General features: G+C 33.9%; 1 pseudogene; it reads right to left on the bottom strand.

Moving 5' to 3' along the window:
- Nucleotides 1–7,224: 7,224 nt before the first annotated feature.
- Nucleotides 7,225–8,973, bottom strand: LOC111639212 (annotated as a pseudogene).
- Between the last annotated feature and the right edge of the window lie 67 nt (nt 8,974–9,040).

Genomic DNA, 9,040 nt, shown 5'->3' with positions numbered 1-9,040 from the left:
TTGACCATGTATTTGAAGTATCATCAGCCTATCCGATATTGGTGAATGGCCGATAACACATTGCGTATGTTTTGCAGAAACAAATATCCCCACCCCATTTCGGTGGTATTGGTCTTGGTCATTGTTTCCTGAATAGTAAAGCGTTCCGTGCTCATTTTGGCATACTCCAGAACCAGGCCAGCGTAATTCACTAATGCCTAGAATATCTATTTTTAATCTTTGGGTTTCTTTAATTACGTTGTCAAACTTGCCAGCCATAAAAAGGCTTCTCACATTCCATGTGGCGATATGGATTTTTGATTTCACTATGTTGATGCCGGGAGATTCTTCGCACCCCTTGCCCATCTAAGGGCTGCTCGAGACTAGGGGCCATTGATGTAGGTTTCCTCTCCATAGTGATATCCTGGGAATAGATTAAGGGGTGGTATTCCGTTGCCTTCCCCTATTATAATCAGCCGCTCCTTACGTGGAGACACTAATCACTAAAAATGTTTAATTTGTTGACTTCTCTTCCAACTAAATATTGAGCAAGCCACTGCGAATATTTTTTCACTTCGAATCACATTGTCTATACTAATATCATAAAGAGGTAATGTTTGTAAGTAAGTAAGTTTGGATGTAGCAGGTAATCTCCGAAACTATTCATCTGATTTCAAAAATTCTTTCACCAATATTTAGAATGGAACTTCAGGGTGGACATATGCTTTATATTATTCCGGTAAACATTCATATAAATTAAAAGATATCATCTAGGTTAAGGCTGTTATGTCCAACAGATGGTGTTACGAGTACGATGCCCTAAGTTTGCTTTTCTGTGAGGATGAACTAAAACACATCATCTTCTATCTATCTATTTAAATAAAAATGTAATGTTCGTTTGTTCCTATTGATTTTTTTGAAATTTTGACACAATGCTGCATTCGAATACGCACGTGTTTTTTTATATAATATACGTGTCGAAATTCCCCCACTGGGGAGAGATGGACAGAATTAAGGCTTACCGTAAAGAACTCTGCTTCTATTTATACTATTTTAGATTTGGTTTTTTGCGTTTTGATTGCGTTTTAATAGGGTACGTCAACAGAATGTACACTAAGAAGGGATTTTTCGAAAAATTTCTCCCTCGCCTACGGGGGAAGTGTTATACATTTATAATAGATACATTTTGAGCCGCAACAACGCGTGGCAACTGCCAGTTTTAAATATTTTTATATATTTCAATGTTTTAACCTAATGTTCAAACCATTTTAAATCGCTTTGTCTCTGCCAATTGTTAGGTCTTAGAATTGACATATTTTTGGAAGATCCATAAAATATATTAAGAATTCGCTTCATGGTTGAAAAACTGCACCCAACAGATGCACTCGTAGATGGTACCATAAAAATCAATATTAAATTATATAATTCTTTTATCTGAGCAACACTGTCTTATTATTAACACGTAATTAACTGTTTTGTCACTTCGAAAAGCTGGGACCACAGTTCGACGAACTTTGATAGTTACACTCAGAGCCGTAACTAGCCATTTCTATGCCCTGTGCAAGAATTTGCATTTAGGCCCCTTAATTTATTTGGTTTTGGGAAAATAATAAAACAAATGTACATTACAATAGATTTTTAATAAGATTTATTTTAATTGAATTTTTCTGGCTTCCATTTCAGCAAATTCATTAATTACACCATTATAATTAATATTTTTAACGATATTGTATTCTATTGAAATAATAGAAATATTGGATAATCGTTCTTGTCAGATGGTTGATCTTGAATAATTTTTTATTAAGTTTAACTTGCTAAAAGTTCTCTCGCACGAAGCAATAGAAACGGGAAGAGTTAGAAATATTCGAAGAGCGACATTGATATTTGGGTAAGACTGAATTAATTAAACCAAAATCATGAAGAATGATTTTGGTTTAATTAGAATATTAAGAATATTCTAATTAAACCAAAGCAAACCTGTAGAATATTAAGCGGAGATGCAGTTTCTATATTTTGTATAAGAGTCATTAATTCAAAATTAAACCTTTTAATTTCACTTGTGAATTCGTACTTTTTTAAATCTTTGCTATATTTAATAGCGAGATCTGCAGCCGATTTTTTTTAAACCAGTAACACTCATATATTGTAAAGACGAGCCACAGAGAAAGCAAAAATTGTCACAGATGGTTTTCATTTTTTCATAACGCCAATCTATTTGACACAATAGAGTGTCAAGAACACTGTAAATTTGTATTTTAAATCATTTTTCGGGTGTCGAGTTACTTCCTTCATCTGGTGGTTTATCTATTTCCATTATCTTAACTTTTTTTTTTTTTTTCGTTTATTAAGAAATCCCTTTTCTATACATTTTGGTTTGTTTTAAGAATATGATCAATAATAGCATCTGTTAATATTGCTGGCCACAAAGCTATATCATTTATTACTTCCATGTATCTATAAATATTGAAGCGTTTATGGACTATTTCTATCTTCTGCGTTTTCACAATCACTTTTTTCAGTAGCATTTTAAAGACTGCGAGAGCCCCTTCCGGGCCCTACCCGCCCGCATAGTTCGCTTACCGCTTAATCCACCGTTCAGGTATACACCACATATTTATACCACTATAAAGCAAAAATTGATGTCAGAATTTCTGCACTCCTTTTACAACCTCGAGACTAAGATTTTATTCGGGAGTTACCGTTTTTAATTTAGTCATTTTAAAAAAATCCTCGGGTTGATTTATTTTTGTTACAAAATGTTACCTTTACAGATTCCTAGCTCTGCACACTGTAGAAAAATCTAGAAATACAGTTTTGTATATCTTAATAATATTAGTAGTTGCCAGAAAGCTCTATAAAGTAGAGAAAAATCTGTAAATTTGAAAACTATGAACATACATTTAGATTTCTCAAAAAATGAATTAAAAAATATCAAAAGTTGCTACTTTTGGCTGATTTGTCTGAGGTCTCCGCTATCTCACTACGTCTCTCTAAAGGCAGCTATACACGATAAGTTAATCCTTTGAGGCTGCCTGTCCTTGAGGAACTTCAGAATTTCCTATCGCCCACAAACGAAGAAAACCTCTCAGCAGAGGGTGGGGCAGCTTGCCCCGGGCGCCACTGGCAGAGGGGAGCCAAATGGTTTCCAAGAAAAACAAAATTTGTTTCTGGAGGGGGAGGGGGCGCCAATATAGTGTCGCGGCCCGGGTGCAGTTATGTTCGCTACGCCATTGTGTTTATTATTACGCCACTGATGTTTATTGGCAACAAATTCTATTAAAACTCGCGGGAAAAAAGTATGCATAGAAGTCTATGGTGTAAATAGTAGTAGTAGTGGTTTGGGTAGCACTGATCACAAAATTAATTTTTCATATGAATAATTTTTTAATGGAATTATTTCAGATCACAAAATTAATTTTTCAAGAGAAATCTTGGGCTATAGATTATGTTAAAAAGCATCAATTATCAGCGAAAGACAATGGCAAGTCGATTTTACTACCAAAAAAATTCATGGATTAAATTTTATAGACGAATATATATTAATAATTCTCAACCACATCCGATATTAGTACAAATTGTAAACATTATTATCGCAAATTAATTTTATAATTTAATAATTAAAAAGAATTTATTAAACTTTGTCTTATTTTAAGTTGTCATGTTTTAATTTACTTGGATATTAAAACAATAAATTTTTTAAAATGTAGAAGAAAATGATAAAGAGTATCGAGATGTTTTATGAAAACGGAAGAAATGAATTGAGAAGTTTTCTAAATATTAAAATTATTTATAATTTTAATTTACTCAAGAAATTTTTGATCCGAAAATAATTTATAACCTGAAAAATTAATTTATTAGGTTATAAATAATAAAAGTTAATAAGGTTATAGAAAATAATTCTTCCAAACATTCACGAGACATTGTTCTCACACACGTTTAGGTCAGCCTGTGCAGTCTGACACTGCGCCAGGAAAATCAAATGGTTTTTCAATTCTACTTTGGTGGTCAGTACAGTTCGCCAAAACTGTTAAATGTCTCTCCACACACTACCAGGAATTATAAAGGTCAGGCATGCATGATTAATCCTTTGAGAATTAACCTAACGAGTATGGCCGATTCTACTCAGGTGGTCGGTACAGTTCGCCGAAACTATTAAATTTTCCCCATACACTTCCAGGAATGACTTAAAATCAGTCATGCATGGTTACTCCTTTGAGGATTAATTAAACAAGCTTTTAAATTCATATTTTTTTCCTCTATGCAACATATTTAATACAAAATCTTTTGTTAGCAGTAGAGAAGTTATGACTTCAAATATTCAAACATTCATAAAAAGCAGTTACGAAATATTGTCGTCACCAGTGTTGCTTTTGATAGAAAAATAGAATCTAAATCTAAAAGAACGGAATGCAAACTAATAAACTAATAAATACAGTAATTTAAATGCTTAATTGGGACTGTAGCAGGAAAGGAATTTAGCAATATTTGATATATTTCATGGATTTTCTGAAAATATGTAATTGGACGTCGTCGTTTTGAAATATGTAAAAACGTACGTCGTTTTGAGTTACATCGTTCCCGATTATATGTCGTTTGTCAAAAAATGTATATGGAAAAATAAAAATCGAGTTTAAGTCATTTTATTCGACTTTATGTCTGTCCGCCACAAATATTGAAGTCGTAATATCACTAGAAAAGTGTTTAAAGCACATAAAATCATATTAAAATATATACATTTACAAGTATGTACTGTATTTACAGTACATGCATTCGTAAAATTTTTTCTGTACTATATTAAAAACTAAAATTTATTTGTTTGTAAGCTTAGAATAGATCCTTATTAACCGTATATTATTAAAAATGCATTAATAAATAAAATACAGAACCGGGAATGGTAATTTATGGTTTTGCCTAGTGACAAGTAGATTCGGAGACAACACGTTTTTTTTTTATTCAAAACATCTCCCCAAAAGCAGTTAATTGATGACCGGCACGACTCTATTGTTAAAGGAAAAGTATGATATACAGGGGGAAAGCCACTACTAATTTCAGGCGGAGAGGATATACTGTATTTTAAATTAAATAAATTAAAAATATGATTAAAAATTGCAGCCCAGTATTGTCACGATGTCACAATAAATAATCATTTGTAATTAATATAACATTTTCAGATAAAATTCTTCTATAAAATTATACATTTATTTAATTTTTCTTTTCAAAACAGTGATAATTATTGCTTGTTTCTCATAATTATAATAACTAAAAATAAATAATTTATTTTGATTAAAGTTTCTTAGCATTGGGTTGTTGAATTAATTAACTTCATAAATTTTGGTATTAACTTCCAATATAAGTAATATCAAATGTTGCACTGCCCTTCTATTGAGACTACAGGATTTCTGTGCATGCATTTTCTGAGGAAAACACGATTGGTCACCGACGTGATCGTTTTAAGCTGGTAAAAATTGTTTAATGGAATCGATACACATCTCACAAGGGAATTTTTAACAAGAGTCTTATGGGCAGGACCGACAAGAAAGTGGGATGATAGGGTAAAATTTACCAGGCCCCGGATTCACAGGAACTCGGATTTTATTCCACAACTTTCAATCATTCCCAAAGTCCATGAACATTTTTTCCCTGGGCTAGCGACATCTTTCGCCACCATTGATTATGGGCATAATGATGATAATTGTACTGCAAAATTTGAACGACTTAGGAGAAGAAACATCTTAAGTGAGAACATCTTAACCGAGTTTTGATGTACTATTATAAAATGACAAAGAGCTTAATTTTGAAAGTAGAAATGAGTTTTATATAAAAAAAAAATTGTGAACACTAATAACGGCTAAAATGTTCATTAAGTCTGACCACACTGGAGATATGACACATGAGCCCTTCTAGGTCTCCACCCTGTCGATCTTTAATTAATTAAGAACAAAAATTTAATAGCATTAATGCCCCTTTATACACAAGCTACGGTGCCAGATTTCGTTTCTTAAACTTTACCCATTCTGACAATATCTCAGAACGGAGAATAAAGAAATTAAACAAATTCGATGCCAACACACATAAGCATGCACGTGCGCGTGCGAGCGAATTTTTCTCCTTTATTTGACACTTTTTTTTTGGTTCAGGAAGTCTTCAAAACGTGTAAATTTGCAAAAACACTCGGAGGGTCAAATTTGATGCGATTTCAATAGTTATGTTTTATATACATAACAAGACGGGAAAGTAAAAAGGAGTCGGAGTCGGCGGAATGTTTGACGACTCCGACTCCGACTCCGGCTAAAACACCAAAACTCCACGACTCCGACTCCACAGCTTAGCTTTAAACGTGAGATTCCGATCAAAAACAACTCCTAGGAAATTTGTTTCATTTACCAGTTGCAGAGGATGATTATCTAAATATAGTGTTGATTCTTTTTTGAGATGTTACTGTTATTTCGAAATGTAAGAATTTTAGTTTTAAGATGATTAGGTAAAGCAAATTGAGGTACGAATTTACTAAGTTAATTATTCTTTGTAATGAGACTTTAGTCGGAGTAGGTATTGCCACATCATCTGCAAATAATACATAGTGCAATGTTTCGTCTTCAATTTCTATACCATCATAGTTATTTTGAAAAATTTGATCAACCTTCATGTAAGTAGAAGTTGAATAAATATGGTGAGAGAGGGTCACCTTGAAGAATACCACCTGTTAATATTATTGGTGGAGTAATGGATTGGCCTTATTGAATTTTAACATTATAATTTGTAAATAATTTAGATATTGTTGTTATAAATTGATTTCTGGCTCCTTTGTTATTTAAATTTTGCATTAATAGTGGAATATAAACGGAGTCGGATGCTTTTTTAATATCTATGAATGCTACATAAACTTTTCTATGTTTTAATCAGATAAAGTTGAATTATAGATGATAGTATAAATATTGCAGATTCCATTCCTTTATTTTTGAGAAAAGCATATTGGAAATTCGCTTCTAGTTCCATTGTTTTAGTCCAGTGTTGAAATTTAATTGCTAGTAGAGCAGTAAAGCATTTTCTTAAGGTTTGTAATAAGGCAATAGGTCTATAGTTATCTGGACAAAATTTATCAGGCATCTATTTACCATCCTCTGAAAGAGTTTACACAGGCAAATTGTCAGAGAGATTGGTCTGTAATTAGAGGGATTCTTGTGATCTTTACCAGGTTTGGGAATGGGAATAATGATAGATAGCCTCCAAGAGTCAGGAAGATAGCCTCCAAGAGTCAGGAAAAGTATGTTCTGTCCATATTCTGTTAAACAGATGCAAGAGATTAGAAAGGGAATTGTTTGACAGATTTTTAATCATGCTGTAGTGGATTTTATCCGGACCTATAGCACTATTCCCCACGTGAGAAATCATTGTTTGTAATTCAATTCTAGTGAATGGCACATTATATTCATCATCAGATGAGGAGTAAAAGTTTAAATGTTGCTTTTCCTTTTGCACTTTGTAAGCTTGGAAATCCCTTCAATACATTATGTTGCTGGATGACAAGGAAAAAGTTTCACCCAATGTATCAGCAATACACTGTATATCACTGATTACTGTGCCATTATTTTCCAGAATGGACAGAGAATGATAAGCATATTTCCCATTAATTTTATGGATTTTATCCCAGACTGCTTTTGAGCTAGTGGAAGATGTTATGCTAGAAACATACTTCCTCCAAGAATCCCTTTGGCTTTGCCTTCTGATTTTTCTGGCATTTGCCTTTGCTTTTTTAAAAGCTATCAAATTTTCAGCAGTGAGGTATCTTCTAAAAATCCCCCATGCTTTTTTTTGTGCTTTAAATGCTGCCTCGCAATTCTGATTCCACCATGGTTTAGGATGTTTTGGATATCTAGTTGATGTTTTCCCCATTGTTTTTTCCGCTGCCTGAATGATACTGGAAGTGACAACCTCAACTGCATCATTGATGTCTGCAGTATTGACCATTTCCTCAGTGATGTTAGCCAAAGAGGAGAATGTGGACCAATCTGCTGTTTCAAGTTTCCAGCGTGGTGAACGGGCTGTTTCACAGCTTTCTCTGCCTTGGTATTTTAGAAATATTGGGAAGTGATCACTAGAGAGTGGATTACATCCAACCTCCCATATAAATGCTGAAAACAGGTTTGGACTTGCTAAGGTTAAATCAATGGCTGTAAATGTTCTCATTGGAGCATGGAAGTATGTCACTTCTCCTGTATTAAATAAATACAGTTTCTGATTGCCAATAAATCTTTCAATGGCCCTGCCTCGACAGTTAATGTCGGGACTGCCCCACATAGGATTGTGACCATTAAAATCACCGAGTAAAAGGAATGGAGTTGGCAGCTGTTCAACTAATGCATCCAATTCATCCTCATTGACTCTGACATCTGGTGGCAGGTATATAGAGCAAAGTGTGACAGTTACTCCAATAGAAATTCTGACTGCCACAGCTTGCAAAGCTGTGATTATTTGTACCGGTAAGGATGGAATGTGGTTAGAAACCAGAATAGCCACACCGCCACTGGCACGGTTGTGGGTATCATCATCCTTGTGGTAGAGATCAAATCCTTTAAAAGAAATATTATCTCCAGGTTTTAGATGGGTTTCCTGGAGTGCCACACAGAGAGATTGGGTAGATGATGTCAAGTGTTTAATGTCAGAGAAGTTGTTGCGAAAACCACGACAGGTCCATTGGGTTATTTTTGTAACCCATTATGTGTTTGAGGCAACATTCTTTGTGAGAGTATCTCTCTTTAATCTAACAGGGGGTTTTTCTTTTGGAGGTGATGTGGGTTTTGTCACCTCCTGGTTAGTCTCTTCACCAGAGATATCAGAAAACTCACTCATGGAGTGGGCTTCTGATTTTTTACATTTAGAGAGAGACACTTTCACTCTCTGCTTGTTTAGTGGGTTCTTACTAGCCTTTTTTGAACCCAGGTTTCTTGTTATAACTCCTGTTTTAGGTAGGGGTGTTTTTGGTTTCATACTCTTGTAAAGTACTATATTATTTTTCCGACTTTCCAACGATTATCGACACTACTGTGTGCCGGAAATAGCC

The sequence above is a fragment of the Centruroides sculpturatus genome, unplaced genomic scaffold (assembly GCF_000671375.1).
Source record: "Centruroides sculpturatus isolate CEXI.00-Female unplaced genomic scaffold, Cexi_2.0 scaffold1284, whole genome shotgun sequence".
Lineage (NCBI taxonomy): Eukaryota > Metazoa > Arthropoda > Arachnida > Scorpiones > Buthidae > Centruroides > Centruroides sculpturatus.
Note: the sequence above shows the minus strand (reverse complement) of the source record. Positions and strands in the feature narration are given on the sequence as shown.